Source organism: Schistocerca americana, chromosome X (genome assembly GCF_021461395.2).
Source record: "Schistocerca americana isolate TAMUIC-IGC-003095 chromosome X, iqSchAmer2.1, whole genome shotgun sequence".
Classification (NCBI taxonomy): domain Eukaryota; kingdom Metazoa; phylum Arthropoda; class Insecta; order Orthoptera; family Acrididae; genus Schistocerca; species Schistocerca americana.
In genome coordinates this window covers 219,287,174-219,304,854 of record NC_060130.1, presented here as the reverse complement: position 1 = coordinate 219,304,854, position 17,681 = coordinate 219,287,174, and positions in this window count along the sequence as shown.

Sequence of the window (17,681 nt, the reverse complement as noted above, 5' to 3'; positions counted from 1 at the left end):
TATAGTTTTTCTGTACACAAAATACATCTGTTTATTGCATTTGTAAGGGGTGATTTACCTATGGAACCCGCCTCTATCTAAACAGCATTCACCTTTTCTTTCTCGGACTTTGAGCGGTAAAATTATTTTTGCACAGATCGCTAAATCCGAATTACAGTTAAACCCGCAAACTTGGAAGCAGATCATCAAATACATACGACGTTCACATGAATATTAAAATTCAGGACCATAGTTACCACTCCCAACTACAATTAAATATTACCATTGCCGCAGCACACTGTCAGCGGTCGATTTACACGTAATTTCTGCTCTTGACTTGTCTTTTGTGGTCGAATATCAGTATCTATAGAGCGTATAATTTTCCAAAAAAAAAAAAAAAAATCTCCTACCATTTTCTATGTGCTGAATCTATACGTCCCTCAACATACCATACACACTCATCTTCTCTAGTCATTATACAACATAAGCCAAACAAGTTTAATCATGCACGCATGGTAAGTACTATCAGTGATAATGAATACCCGACCAGCGGACGTAATGGCTGTCAAGACATCACCGACGTGCGCTTCTGTACAATAAACACCATCACCATCACCATCAATAGAACAAGGAAAACGCGAATTCCCTCGTCCTCTGTGTTCCGCCTTTTATTTCTTTCTGCAGACGTGACTTTCAACAGCGAACAACTATTTTACACCGATCATTATATTGCACTGGCAACTAAACAGCGCAAATTGCCATCCATACCGTCAAATACCTAAACACTTAATTACACGGCGTTCCCGCCGAGGACATGAGCCTGAATATTACATTTCTGATTGCAATAACCACCAAAACAACTACTAAATGCCGGCCGGTGTGGCCGTGCGGTTAAAGGCGCTTCAGTCTGGAACCGCGTGACCGCTACGGTCGCAGGTTCGAATCCTGCCTCGGGCATGGATGTGTGTGATGTCCTTAGGTTAGTTAGGTTTAATTAGTTCTAAGTTCTAGGCGACTGATGACCTCAGAAGTTAAGTCGCATAGTGCTCAGAGCCATTTTTTGAACTACTAAATCGTCAAACCATATTTCATCTCTAACGCTCACAGTCAAACACCACGTGGAGAAAAAAAATTTCAATCCATAAACACTCTTTGCATATATAAAACGCTTACGAACTATCAAATGCAACTATCACATATTCCATCACACATTACAAAGCTAGCGTCGGAGCGCCGCCGGCGGCATGTCAAAGTCAGATATCTGTCCATCTAAAGTCATCCAGTCATCCCACGGACCAGCCAGCTGACGTGGACTCTCCCTATACCTGGTCTCCAGCGATAGCCTAATCACGTACACTGTGCAAATGGATTCCTGAATAGCCCAGATCTTTGTTCCCCTGCACCTCCAATGGGGCATGTGAACTGTGTCTTTCCCAGCCAGCAAAGCCAACGTCATTCACGCTTCGCGCCGAATTGCTCATTCCGCTAACAATTTACCACTCACATAGATAAAAGCCTGTGTACGCTTGCGAAAACGCACTTAATCATAAAAAAGCTTTCTCCCTTTCTAAGCATTGATGGGTGTGCATTTAGAACAAACAGACAAACATAATTCCAAGCACAGTCATACAGAAGAGAAAAATGCCCTCAATTTCAGCTATCCTACATGTTCGTAGATGTTCTAATGATACAGTTTTAGATGAGTCGCGTCATCTACTCACCCATTCCTTGAACACACGCTTTCACAGAACTTCTTCTACTTGTATTCCATCCACAGTGTTGCAATCATTTTGTACAAGCATGTACGTCCCCACACACAACCCATCTTGTCTAGCGCAATAGAACATAATAATTCTATTTTCCACAGATAGCCATATCCCATGAACAATAAAACCCAGTAAAGTATGCATGCATATAGCTAAATATGCGAAGACTCTTACCCACCTACCCACTGAGTGTAGGACATTTAATATTCAATGCTTAAATCCATATCAAAACCAACAATATTTCAACACATACCATGTCCCTGTAATAGAAATAGAATTCCTTTCCTATACAGTACAAAATCGCCCTTAGCGGATCCATGCTGCTCTCAGAACTCTTCTACAAATTCGAGATCCGTTCCCCTTGACACAAATGCGTTACTCTTTCTGATCCGAACTTACTCTCTTTTCAACAGACATATCCAGACTCGGGAACTGCAAGAACACACATATTTTGCCCATCGATATCAAGCACATACCAACAGTCCAAATAACAGTATCGCTCGCCCAACGTAACTCCCAATATAAACACTCCAAATTATTTCCCCCCAATCCTCTTACTTTAGCGTGCTGTAGACCTCTAACTAGAAACAAATTTATATTTCTACTCGCCAATACTGATCTCTGCTGTGTAACACATTCTAAATCAAGCATATAATTTTTTTACCAAGGCAACTAATTTCCTCATGTTGAGAGAACATAAAAGCACAAAAAACAATCATTTTTCTCCCTCAAGTAAATAAAAATATTGTGTTTGAAGAAGCAGCCTATTTTCATTAGACCAAATACCGACCGAACCCAAATACATGCTACTAGTCAATCTTCTCAAACCCCACCCAACCACCAAAGCTATCCAGCAAATACTAAATATTACTTCCCTATTTAAGCATTTAGATCATATTGCACTTAAGCCATCTATTCTCGCACAGACCCTTTAATTACCTGGAAACGTGAAGCACTACCGCCCCGGTCACCTGCACAATCATTGTACGAAATCAATCTCATGCAACACTACCCCTACAACTAAATTTTACCATCCCGATGTCACTTGAACGACATTCGACAATGAGCTAAGCATCCCGAAATACACCCCATCGACATCTGCTGCTCTGGAAATACAGATATCGCTACCATTCATAAACTTTCACCTCTGCTATCGCAGTACTGGAATTCAGATCCATACCCTGCCTACAAGTCGACAATCATCTCCCTTCCTTAAAGATATACTTTATAACCATCGTGCTCAACGTGAACTTGTCATCCATTTCTTTAATAATACCCTAATAACTCAACGCCTTGCAACCTCGCCATCAAATGAGCAAATTTTGAAAAGTCATTCTGCTAACGAACTACATATTTATCTCTTATTTGCAAGATTTATTTATCCCCTATGTGTAATGTATTCTCTCTATACACAATATCACATGTTCTGCTATACACAAACACTCATTGAAAACGATCGCAAACTTCACTAAAAAATGTTCTTATTGAACTCATATGAACTGTACACAAGCTTTTCAGATGGCATGTGTCACGCTATCTGCTAGTAATGATGTATTTCACTTCGAATAGAGGCATCAAGTTCTATTGCATACAAGCAGACAATCCGGCCACATGTTAATCATATTCCTTACACCTACATATCTCCAAACTAGTCCGATTATATTAAAATTCAAACATAATTCTAGACTGATACCCCATATACATAATATAAATTTTATCATTTATAAACATTTAACCAATTCACCACATCCATTTAAATTCAAAATTGCATTATAACCACAGTTATCATTTAAATTTTATCATTTGCACCAAACGAGACAGGCTCGTCTTTGATCTTCCATGCAGGACATAGTTAGAAACAAATATAATATTAATCAATTTTTATTAATTATGTAAAATTTTTTACATCATCATAATCATTATCGCCATTTTGCTCTTCTTCTTATTCTGAGTACTCCACAGGAAGGAGGTACCACAGACCATGGTTGCATCCATCTATTGAAACAAAAATAAATAAATTAATAATATATAAAATACAACCCACTCAATCCATTCCAACAAACACACAAACACACACACACACACACACACACACAAACACACACACACACACACACACACACACACACACACACACACACACACACACACACATACAAACACACACACACACACACACACACACACACGAACACACACACACACACACACACACACACACACACACACATAATTCTATACCCAGTGTTGCAAGTTCACAAAGATACATTATTTTGTATTTGGTAGCCCACTCACCTTGCAGTGGTCTGCAATAAGACCTGAAAGTAGACTAAGTCGGAGGACTTAGATAAAATTTGGAGTCCGTGTCATGAATGTTCGCTACTTTTAAAGGAGGTAAAATTTGGCTTGATCCAGGTGACTGGCGGGATAAGGCCATTTAACGTTCGGGTCCAGTATCACTAGTGCCTTGTCTACTTCACACGCATGCTTCATTCATAGCAGATCCGATCGAATCAATTCATGGATTTGTTAGTTTTAAAAGCGATGCAATTAGTTCAGAAAATAAAAAAAAATTATTCATCCGAGGACGGTATTCTTTTCTATGAACACGACAGAGATTAAATTTAGACAACAGGACTTCAAGCTAACTAGTAAGCGAATCTACCACACACAACATTCATTGCATATAAGGGCCACGACGAGTACATAAACAGCATCTATGGTGTCCAACTTTAGACTCATTCTGACATGATTATATTTTTATATTAAATGTACATTGAAATCATTTATGAAAGTGATAATTCTATGTGAAATGATTAAGTAGGATGGGCAGTGAAGTCTACAAAAGTAGGCGCGAGCTATAGGGTATGATGGGAGGGTATACAACATAAATAAGAGCAGGGAGCGAATAATAAGCACTCTGATGAAGCAAATGTACAAGAGATGAACGTAGCCTTAACCCCCTTACTAGTTATCTCATATCGAGGCTAACACGTTTGGCCTGCTGTAAAGTTATCCTGAATTAACATGTACTAGAACTAGATGAGACTCTGAAGTGCACTACTTGGTGACCAGGCATATAGTATTAAATCATAAATGATCAATATAATGGTCATATTATCAACGTTAGCACTGATGGTCCCATGTACATTGAGTTATTCATTTCAAATACATATAAATTAAAATAAAACATAATTTCATATTTAAATGGAATAAGTGCACACCATCAATCTCATTCACATCCATTTGGTGATCTTGTTCATTCAACTCATGATCTGAGAGATTGCTCTTGCTACAGATAAGCAAAAAGATTGCAATGAGTCAAATTTATTTATTTTTAATTAAAGATGAATATATTGAGTGTCTGTCAAGTACACTACTTACAGGTATTGAATTCAACTGTATCTGCCGTTGAAATCGCACCACCACCACCACCACCACCACCACCACCACATATGGTTGCACTGTAATTCGTATATCTGCATAAGGGTGTATGTCCTCTCCCATGACTAGAATAAAAATCAGCCAATTAATAATTAATGTATTTAATGCTAATTATCTATCTATCAAATAATCAATAAATTCTTTTTATCACAATTATACAGAAATAGATACATCTAATTGCTATCTCCAGCACCCTACGAGTAGATCACTGACTGACTCGTGGTGGATGTTAAGAAAGGCAAGGCCAGCAGTGGAGAGGGGTCTTGAGTGCTTCCTATTGGAGGAGCAGCCCTTCATTTGTGCACATAGAGAAGCAAATGCCCGATGATACACAAGTGAAGGGAGTACCATCCTTGGGAAATTGACAAAGGTCACGGAGCAGGCAGATCCGGGGACGGAGCCAAGGCGGTGCTGTACCCCAAGTTGTCAAGAAGGTTTTAGGAAAGCGGAAGGAAAGAGAATGGAGCAGTTGACGGAAGCGGACTCCCGGTGGTAGTAGGGAGGAGGGGCGGCCTGCATACCCTACATCAAAGGAGGCGTCGAAAAAAAGGTCATGGGCTGGATTAGCAGGCATGGAAGACAGATGGCTAGCATAACGACTCAGAAGGACTGCTCGCCGATTGGACAGCGGAGGTTCAGCAGTCTCAGCATAAAGGCTTTCCACAGGGCTGGTGTAAAAAGCTCCAGACACTAAACGTAATCCACGGTGGTGGATAGAGTCGAGACGACGAAGAATAGACGGCCGAGCAGAGGAGTGAACTATGCTTCCATAGTCCAATTTCGAGAGCACTAAGGCGCGATAGAGGCGGAGAAGGACCACTCGTTCCGCTCCCCAGGAGGTACCATTCAGGACAGGGAGGGTGTTTAGCGATCGCAGACAGCGAGCCGAAAGATAGGAAACGTGGGAGGACCAGCACGGTTTTCTGTCAAACATAAGACCCAAGAATTTAGTGACGTCCGAAAATGGAAGGTTGACAGGTCCTAGATGTAAGGAGGGTGGAAGAAACTCCTTACGTCGCCAAAAGTTAACACAAACGGTCTTACTGGGAGAAAAACGGAAGCCGGTTTCAGTGCTCCAAGAGTAGAGGCGATCGAGACATCCTTGAAGATGTCGTTCAAGAAGGCTGGTCCGTTGAGAGCTGTAGTAGATCGCAAAATCGTCCACAAAGAGGGAGCCTGAGACATCAGGAAGGAGACAATCCATAATTGGATTTATGGGAATAGCAAACAGTACAACACTTAGCACGGAGCCCTGGGGTACCCCGTTTTCTTGGGAGAAAGTACGGGAGAGTAGTGTTCACCCGCACTCTAAATGTGCGCTCGGCCATAAATTCGCGAAGAAAAAGGGGCAGCCGACCTCGAAAGCCCCAAGAGAACAGTGTGCGGAGGATGCCTGTCCTCCAACAGGTATCGTATACTCTCTCCAGATCAAAAAATATCGCTACTGTTTGGCGTTTCCGGAAAAAAAAATTTCATGATGTAAGTGGAGAGAGAAACAAGATGGTCAACTGCAGAACGATGCTTTCGGAAACCGCATTGGGCAGGTGTATAAAGACTGCGGGACTCCAGCCACCAAGCTAAACGGCAATTCACCATACGCTCCAAAACCTTACAGACACTACTCGTGAGAGAAATGGGGCGATAGCTAGAGGGGAGATGTTTGTCCTTTCCAGGTATCGGAACAAGAACGACGATAGCTTCCCGCCATCGTCTGGGAAAAGTACTGTCGGTCCAAATTCGATTATACATGCGAAGGAGGTAACGCAGACTATGGGTTGATAAATGCAGCAACATTTGGATGTGGATACCATCCGGTCCTGGGGCGGAGGAGCGAGAAGAATAGAGTGCATGTTGGAGTTCCCGCATGGACAAAACAGTATTATAGCTTTCGCGATTTTGAGAGAAGAAAGATAGAGGTTGCACTTCCGCTGCACGTTTCTTCGGGAGAAACGCTGGCGGGTAATTAGAAGAGCTCGAAATCTCAGCAAAGTGTTTACCCAAGGAGTTAGACATGGCGACGGGGTCCACTAACGTATCAAGCGCAACAGTGAGCCCAGAGACCGGGGAGAAACTAGGCGCGCCTGATAACCGTTGAATCCGACTCCAAACTTCCGAGGAGGGAGTGAAGGTCTTAAATGAGCTAATAAACAATTTCCAGCTTGCCTTCTTGCTATCGCGGATGACGCGACGGCATCGCGCACGGAACTGCTTATAGCGGATAGTGTTGGCCAAAGTAGGATGGTGGCGGAAAACGCGAAGAGCACGTCGCCGCTCACGTATTGCGTCACGGCATGCCTCGTTCTACCAAGGAACTAGGGGGCGCCGTGGCAATTCGGAGGTGCGTGGTATTGAACGTTCCTCAGCTGTAAGAATAACGTCGATAATATGTGTGACCTCATCGTCGACGCTAGGAAAGTGACGGTCATCGAATGTCGCTAGAGACGAAAAAAGTGTCCAATCGGCTTGGGCAAACTTCAAGCATCGCGGGCGCATATATGGCAGTTGAGGCTGCAGTCTAAGGACACATGGAAAGTGTTCACTGGAGTGTGTATCATCAAGGGCGAACCATTCGAAGCGCCGAGCTAGCGGAACAGTACCGACCCCAAGGTCCAAATGAGATAAATTTGTCGTCGAGGCAGACAAAAGTGTAGGGACCCCAGTGTTGAGGCAAACTAGATCCGCTTGGTGGAAGACGTCTAGCAATAGTGAGCCACGTGGACAAGGATGTGGAGATCCCCAAAGCGGATGGTGGGCATTGAAGTCCCCAACCAGCAAATAGGGGGATGGAAGCTGACCAAGAAGATGAAGGAGATCAGCTAGTGCCATTGGTGTGGACGATGGAATGTATACAGTACAAAGAGAGAAGGTATATCCAGAAAGGGAAAGACAGACAGCGACAGCTTGGAAGGAAGTGTTTAAGCGGATTGGGTGATAATGGAGAGTATCATGGAGAAGAATGAGTCCTCCATGGGCTGGAGTGCCTTCAACAGAGGGGTGATCAAATCGGATGGACTGAAAATGAGGGAGAACAAAGCGGTCATGGGGTCGCAGCTTTGTTTCCTGAAGACAGAAGATGACCGGCGAGTAGGATCGTAAGAGGATCGACAACTCATAACGATTGGCTCGAATGCCGCGGATATTCCGGTGGATAATGGACATAGGGGAACAGAAAATGGAAGAATGTGACCAAGGTTGCCGTCATCACAAGGACTGCTCAGAACTTCCGACCGACAGCATGGAATGGCATACAGCAGAAGGCATAAGGTCCTGATCCATAAGTTGTTCAGGAGCAGCTCCTGCAACAGCGATCGGCCAGTTGATCGGTCGCCAGCAGTGCGCCTCGGCGACACAGAAGACGGCCGAGGGCGATTTCCGCAAGGTGGTGCTGTAGATGAGACACGCCTTGGCGGAGGAGACGAACTGGGTTTCTTATTTGCCTTCTTGGAAATATGATGTTTAGATGAAGGAGGAACCAACGGTTGTGAAGTTGGGGTACGTAAAAATCTTCACGAGTATGCTCTCTTTTCGAAGTATTGGTGTCTGACTTTTGGGCTCGAGATTTAGCAGAACCCGATGAAGGGTGAACCGTAGAGTGGGCAGGCGAAAGTGGTGAGGTTGAACGGGTGAACTTTGCGCTGGCCGATTTGACGACCGTGGCACTAAAGATGAGGTGGCAAGTCTGCGTGGCTACTGCCTCTGTTGTCCGTGGAGAAGCAAGGACAGTGCTGTAATTTCCTGTCTGAGGCACGGTGGGCTGTAGACAGGCGAATAATTTTCGAGCAGCAAACGTAGACACCTTTTCCTTCACTCTGATTTCCTGGATCAGCTTTTCGTCTTTAAAAATGGGGCAGGCAGGCAGGCAGGCAGGCACGCAAACAGACAGACACACAGCGCCGCAGGCAGGCAGGCAGACAAGCACGCAGACAGATAGACACACAGCGCCGCAGGGAGGCAGGCAGGTACGCAGACAGACAGACACACAGCGCCGCAGGCAGGCAGGCACACAGACAGACAGACACACAGCGCCGCAGGCAGGCAGACACACAGCGTCTCAGGAAGGCTAGCAGGCAGGCAGGCAGGCAGGCAGTGCCGCAGGTAGGCAGGCAGGCAGGCAGGCAGGCAGACAGACAGACAGACAGACAGCGCCGAAGACAGGCAGACAGACGGACATACACACAGCGCCAAAGACAGGCAGACAGACAGACAGACAGACACACAGCGCCGCAGGGAGGCAGGCAGGCAGGTAGACAGACAGACACACAGCGCTGAAGGCTGGCAGGCAGGCAGACAGACACACAGCGCCGAAGGCAGGCAGGCAGGCAGGCAGACAGGAACACAACGCCGAAGGAAGGCAGGCAGGCAGGTAGACAAGCAGATACAGCACCGAAGGCAAGGCAGGCAGACAGACAGACACACAGCGCCGAAGGCAGGCACGCAGACAGACAGACACACAGTGCCGAAGGCAGGCAGGCGGGTAGACAGACAGACACACAGCGCCGAAGGCAGGCTGGCAGGCAGGCAGGCACACAGACACACAGCGCCGAAGGCAGGCAGGCAGGCACACAGACAAACACACAGTCCCGAAGGCAGGCAGGCAGACACACAGCGCTGAAGGCAGGCAGGCAGATAGACAGACAGACACACAGCCCCGAAGGCAAGCAGACAGACAGACAGACAGACAGACACACAGCGCCGAAGGCAGGCAGGCAGGCAGGCAGGCAGGCAGGTGGACAGACTGACACACAGCGCCGAAGGCAGGCAGGCAGGCAGGCGGACAGACAGACAGACTGAAACACAGTGCCGAAGGCAGGCAACAGGCAGGCAGGCAGACAGACAGACAGACAGACAGACACATACACACACAGCGCCTAAGGCAGGCAGGTAGGCAGGCAGGCAGACAGGCAGACAGACACACAGCGCAGAAGACAGACAGACAGACAGACACACAACGCCGAAGACAGACAGACAGACAGAAAGACACACAGCACTGAAGACCGGCAGAAAGACAGACAGACATACAGCGCCGAAGACAGACAGGCAGACAGACAGACAGACACACAGCGCCGAAGGCAGGCAGGCAGGCAGACAGACAGACACACAATGCCAAAGGCAGGCATGCAGGCAGGCAGGCAGACACACAATGCCAAAGGCAGGCATGCAGGCAGGCAGACCGACAGACACAGAGCGCCAAAGGCAGGCAGGCCGGCAGGCAGACAGACACACAGCGCTGAAGACAGAGAGACAGACAGACACACAGACACACAGCGCCGAAGACAGACAGACAGACTGACAGACAGACACACAGCGCCGAAGACAGACAGACAGGCAGATAGACAGACATACACACAGCGCTGAAGGGAGGCAGGCAGGCAGGCAGGCAGGCAGGCAGGCAGACAGACTCACAGCGCCGAAGACAGACTGACAGACAGACAGAAAGACACACAGCGCCGAAGACCGGCAGATAGACTGACAGACACACAGCGCCGAAGACAGACAGCCAGACAGACGGACAGAAAGACAGGCAGACACACAGCGACGAAGAAGGACAGACAGACACACAGCGCAGAAGGCAGGCAGGCAGGCAGGCAGACAGACATACAGACAGACACACAGCGCCAAAGGCAGGCAGGCAGGCATTCTGGCAGGCAGGCAGACAGACAGACAGACACACAGAGCCTAAGGCAGGCAGGCAGGCAGGCAGGCAGGCAGGCAGACAGACAGACAGTCATACACACAGCGCCGAAGTCATGCAGGCAGGCAGGCAGGCAGGCAGGCAGACAGACAGACAGACACACACACAGCGCCGAAGGCAGGCAGACAAGCAGACAGACACACAGCGCTGAAGACAGACAGACAGACAGACAGACTGAGAGTCAGACAGTGCCGAAGACAGACAGAGAGACTGACACACAGCGCCGAAGACAGACAGACAGACAGATAGACGGGCAGACAGACAGACAGACAAACACACAGCGCTGAAGACAGACAGACAGACAGGCAGACAGCGCCGAAGGCAGGCAGACAGACAGACACACAGCGCCGAGGACAGACAGACAGACAGGCAGGCACACAGCGCAGAAGGCAGACAGACAGACGGACACACAGCGCCGAAGGCAGGCTGTTATGCAGGCAGGCAGACAGGCAGACAGACAGACAGTGCCGAAGGCAGGCAGGCAGGCAGGCAGACAGACAGACAGACACACAGAGCGTAAGGCAGGCAGGATGGCAGGCAGTTAGACAGACAGACACACAGCTCCGAGGGCAGGCAGGCAGGCAGGCAGGCAGGCAGGCAGGCAGGCAGGCAGACAGACAGACACACAGAGCCTAAGGCAGGCAGGAAGGCAGGCAGTTAGACAGACAGACACACAGTGGCGAAGGCAGGCAGTCAGGCAGGCAGGCAGACAGACACAAGGCGCCGAAGGCAGGCAGGCAGACACACAGCACCGAAGGCAGGCAGGCAATCAGGCAGGCAGGCAGGCAGACTGACTCACAGCGCTGAAGGCAGGCAGGCAATCAGGCAAGCAGGCAGGCAGACTGACTCACAGCGCTGAAGGCAGGCAGGCAGGCAGGCAGGCAGGCAGGCAGACAGACACACAGCGCTGAAGGCAGGCAGGCAGACAGACACACAGCGCCGAAGGCAGGCAGGCAGGCAGGCAGGCAGACATACAGACACACAGCGCTGAGGGCAGGCAGGCAGGCAGGCAGACAGACAGACACACAGCGCCGAAGGCAGGCAGGCAGGCAGGCAGGCAGGCAGACACACAGCGCCGAAGGCAGGCAGGCAGGCAGGCAGGCTGACAGGCAGACACACAGTGCCGAAGGCAGGCGAGCAGGCAGACAGACAGACAAACAGCGCCGAAGGCAGGCAGGCAGGCAGGCAGGCAGGCAGACAGACAGACACCCAGCGCCAAAGGCAGGCAGGCAGGCAGACAGACAGACACACAGCGCCGAAGTCAGGCAGACAGTGTAGTGGGACGAAATTAAGCATCACCCATCCACCAATGTCAGCCCAGTTTGCAGGTGACTATTAGTTTAATTTAGTATTGTTTATGTATTTTTCTTAATATTTGGTATAGCTGTGAATTATTTAAAAGTTTTGTATTTTTATATGTGTTTCATGTACAGAGAGGGCGGCGCAACAAACGGAGACAGCATCTTCGTTGCCGCGACCAGAGAGGAAATTGCTGGCTGCTATACGGCGCGGGTCGGCAGTCAAGGAGCAACAGAAGATCCTGGAACCGAGTTGTTGCGTCGTGCTTCTAAAAATTAAAAATGAATTTTTTACACTCTTTTTGTACAACAATGATGTCATATAGAGCTTAATCTTATTGAGAAGTCAGTCACTGTTTCTCAACGGTCAAGTTCACATCTGTATGTGTAGGAAGCTAATAAAATAGTGTATGCTACTAAAGTTGAAACACGTGTTCTGAGGATTTATTTATGAAGAATTGTGTGAAAGGATTAATAATATATTTGACAAGATTATTGATTCTGACAGCGTTCATCGAAACTTTGAATCCCAAAAGTTTATTTAATGTGTGATTCTGATATCGATTAGATCAAGATAACGTGTGTCAATATAATTTCTGAGGAGAAACAAACGAAATTTAAATCGAAAAAGTTACAAAAACCAATTGGCCCAAGTGATGTAATTCTTTGCATACGACTCAACTGATGTTTTACAGTTTCGTTCAAGAACCATTCTATGACAATTTAAAAAGAATATAAATCATTTTGAAGTGGGTTGTAACTGACGTAGGTGACGAAGTCTGCACATGGTCATATGTCAAACAAAAATTGGTTATAAACAAAAACTTACGTCGTTACACTACACCGTGGCGACCTTAGAAACAGGACTTGTGTGCAACTAAGGCACACAAGTACGAAACAAAACATCAAGAGTCCTTCGGAAGTCAACGCGAGTTTTCGTGGAGCCTTCACCAGCCAGCGGCGATTTCGCGGGTGTGGGCATCTGACGGAGCGCAGCCAAGCAGTACGGTCACGCAGTTGTTCCACGAGAAGGCGCATCTGTTGGGCAGCAGCTGAACGCTGCAAACCCCGACAACCTTTTTTCTCCCTAAACTTATAGGCCCAGTACGTCAGCTGCGGGGCGTTCCTCCGGCTGGTATTAGAGGTGTTGCTGAGGGCTTCGCCTGTCTACGGCGGTGCCGGGCGTGGTTGCAGCCAGTGACGTCTCCGGTGTTCGACTCAGCGTCCTGCCGGTTGCGGAAGCGGGGTCGCAGCATCTCAGCGGCTGCGTCGACGGCTGTTACATCTGCAGCCCATAGCAGTACATTGATCATCGAGAACTACAAATTACAATATTAGTGTCCGGTGAGTTTGTTTCAAGTTGGAAGTGGAGTGTTGTACATAGGGAGTGTGCTTTTACAGGATTGTTGATTACAAGTCTGCGTATGTAAATAGTTACTTTCTTACAATAATGTCGGGAAGTGAAATGTCAGACGAAGAGCACTCTATGCCCGATAGGAGTATGAGATCCCTTTTTAGGGCGATCGCTAAATTAAAACAATCTAACGGGGATTTTCTAGCTGAATTAAAACAGTCTAACGAAGAATCTATTGCTAGATTAAAACAGTTTACTGAAGAATCTACTGCTAGATTGAAAGAGGAACTAAAACAGGAATTAAAACAGTCTAACTAGGAATCTACCGCTAGATTAAAAGGGGAGCTAGAAAAATCTGCAGACAGGTTACAGGAACATCTTAATGAAACCAGTCGAGAATTAAGTGATAGAATACAGTCTTCTAAAGTTGAAATGCAGGAAAAATTAGTAGGACTTAGTAATAAGATTGCTGATAATTGTAAAAGGTTAGAAGAACATATCCAGGAATCGCGCGAGGAAAAAGCTCGCATGCGAAACGATATTACTGACTTAACCGAGAGACTAGATAGTGTCACTATCTTAGTTGTAAATGAAATACAGAAAAATAACGGTATGTTACGAGATGAACTTTCTATGCAAACAGAAACTGTTCGTAGAGAATTATTGGAATCTATTAAAGAGGTCTCTACCAAACCTGTAGAGATTTCTTCAATAGATAATGTAGAATTAGAGACATTAACTCATCAAGTAGAAAAGGATCATACCGGAATCGAAAACATGAAATTTTTAATTACTGAAATATACAGTAACCTTGAGACTGCCAAAGATAATAACATTGACGAAGGTACAGAGCGTTCACATCGTGAACACAGTGAAGAATCGTTATTAGCTAATCGCGTATCCAATACAGAAATGCGAATACAGGAAATTACTAAACGGTTATCGGAATTAGATAATAATGGAAACATTTCAAGTAGTAGAAGCAATAGCGTAATCAGAGACAACAGTCGCATCGAATTTGCTAGCTCGGACGACAACAATATGAATAAAGAAATCACGGCAAGCCAATCCGATGCAACTCCGTCTCTGCAATCTAAACAAAATCCGACTATTTCTCTCGCAGAATGTTTGGATGACATAACGACAAATTCAAATGTAGCAAGTCGATTTCCTGTATTCAAACCAGGAGGCGAACTTCACCCTATAATCTTTATAAAAGCTTTTGAAACATCATTATCTCCTAAATGGAGTAATGAAAAACGCATTCAATTTGTAATAGGACATTTAGAAGCAGAAGATGCGGAATGGGCAGTACTGCATAGAACTGAATTTAGGGACTGGGATGATTTTGTTAAGCAGTTTAAACAAAATTATCGGTCAAGAGGAAAACAACAACACTTAACTTTAGAGTTGTTAGACCTTCCTCCATATTCTAAACGGTGGAGAGGTTATAGGAATTACTTCGAATAGAATTTAAACCGTGCTCAATTAATTGAAGAACCAATTATTGAAAGTCATCTAATGCGAGTCCTAATTATTGGATTACCGTATTATGTAAAGGAAAGAAAAATGTTATTCTACGAATTACAGGTGAGCCTTTACTAGCTGCTCTACCTTGGCCACCAGTAAATGAGATCCAACAATGCATCCCAGACGAAAAAGTTTGCGAACAGATTGTAAAAAATGCCTAACGGAGAATTAAAAGTTATAATCAACATGCTATAGAACCCTAATTTCAGGTAGGAGATCTTGTGTTAGTACGATCTCATCCTAAAAGTTCTAAGATCGGTAAGGAATGTAGAAAATTCTTCTTTATCTTTGAAGGTCCATATGTTGTACATAAGATTGTACATCCCAAAGCGTTACTTCTTATGGAACCTTCATCAGGTGTAATTAAAGGATTATATAGTGTTGATCATATGAAACCCTTCATTCCTAAATAAGTTAATATTTAGTATATGTTACACACGGAAGAGCGTTCATAGTTTATTCATGTGAAGTTTTTCGTGATAGTTACGTATTATTTTAAAGAATGAAACAGAAAGCTTAAACAAGTGTTCTACAATAATCTACTGGTACTTCAAAAAGAGAAAGATAACCAAAATGGGGATTTATATGGAAGAAATTTTGCTCTTAGGTCAAAAGGAATTTTGCATATTTTAAATTTACTCGGATAGTAGGAACCAAAGGGGATGGTTAATAGTTTTAGGGACCATGGGCGTCCAGAGCTATATGGTTCACGAGAACATAGCAGAGTGCCTTTAATAGAGGTTTGTAATAGTGTTAATATAGAACACACCAAACGGGGATCTCTCGCTTGTTTCTCCTAAATAAATTGCCATTACCCAACAAGGCGTCCGAAGGTAAAGAGAGCCGTGCCGAGATTCTAAAGAAAGTTTTGCTTGATTTCTTCTTGACCTCAGGCATAAATAAGGCATTAGGGAAAAGAATGACGTAAAGTAAATAGTACCATTAGTTATTGTGAGAAACTTATTAGTAATATACAATTTTGGAAAGAATAACTCTAGTAAGTGAATAAAACTGAAACTAATTTATCATAATTTGAACGCTCTGTCCTAATGTAACAACGTTAAAGAACGTACTAAATTAGTATTTATTAGCAACTATTAAATGAAGAGGAGTAATCTACATATATTCGGTTATGAATTACCATAATAGCACAATTAAGAGTAAATGACAAATAGTCACAACAATATCGTATTAAAAGGATTAAATCTATCTAAGAGCAAGGACTCTAGATTACGTAAAATGTGAGGAAAATGTATTAACATTTAAATATTGTATATTGAAAAGTTTTATTTTCGGTTAAAACCTGACAAACTGAGCTTGTGGGTGGGGTATGTAGTGGGACGAAATTAAGCGTCACCCGTCCACCAATGTCAGCCCAGTTTGCAGGTGACTATTAGTTTAATTTAGTTTTTGTTTATGTATTTTTCTTAATATTTGTAATAGCTGTGAATTATCTAAAAGTTTTGTATATTTTTATGTGTTTCATGTACGGAGAGGGCGGCGCAACGAACGGAGACAGCATCTTCGTTGCCGCGACCAGAGAGAAAATTGCTGGCCGCTATACGTCGCGGGTCGACAGTCAAGGAGCAACAGAAGATCCTGGAACCGAGTTGTTGCGTCGTGCTTCTAAAAATTAAAAATGAATTTTTTATACTCTTTTTGTACAACAGTGACGTCATATAGAGCTTAATCCTATTGAGAAGTCAGTCACTGTCTCTCAACGGTCAAGTTCACATCTGTATGTGTAGGAAGCTAATAAAATAGTGTATGCTACTAAAGTTGAAACACGTGTTCTGAGGATTTATTTATGAAGAATTATGTGAAAGGATTAATAATATATTTGACAAGATTATTGATTCTGACAGCGTTCATCGAAACTTTGAATCTCAAAAGTTTATTTTATGTGTGATTCTGATATCGATTAGATCAAATGGCTCAAATGGCTCTGAGCACTATGGGACTCAACTTCTGAGGTCATTAGTCCCCTAGAACTTAGAACTAGTTAAACCTAACTAACCTAAGGACATCACAAACATCCATGCCCGAGGCAGGATTCGAACCTGCGACCGTAGCGGTCTTGCGGTTCCAGACTGCAGCGCCTTTAACCGCACGGCCACTTCGGCCGGCTCGATTAGATCAAGATAACGTGTGTCAATATAATTTCTGAGGAGAAACAAACGAAATTTAAATCGAAAAAGTTACAAAAACCAATTGGCCCAAGTGATGTAATTCTTTGCATACGACTCAACTGATGTTTTACAGTTTCGTTCAAGAACCATTCTATGACAATTTAAAAAGAATATAAATAATTTTGAAGTGGGTTGTAACTGACGTAGGTGACGAAGTCTGCACATGGTCATATGTCAAACAAAAATTGGTTATAAACAAAAACTTACGTCGTTACACTACAACAGACAGGCAGGCAGACAGACAGACAGACACACAGCGCTGAAGGCAGGCAGGCAGGCAGACAGGGCCGAAGGCAGGCAGGCAGGCAGACAGACAGTCACACAGGGCCGAAGGCAGGCACGCAGGCAGGCAGACAGACAGACACACAGCGGCGAAGGCAGGCCGGCAGGCAGGCAGGCTGGCAGACAGACAGACAGACACACAGCGCG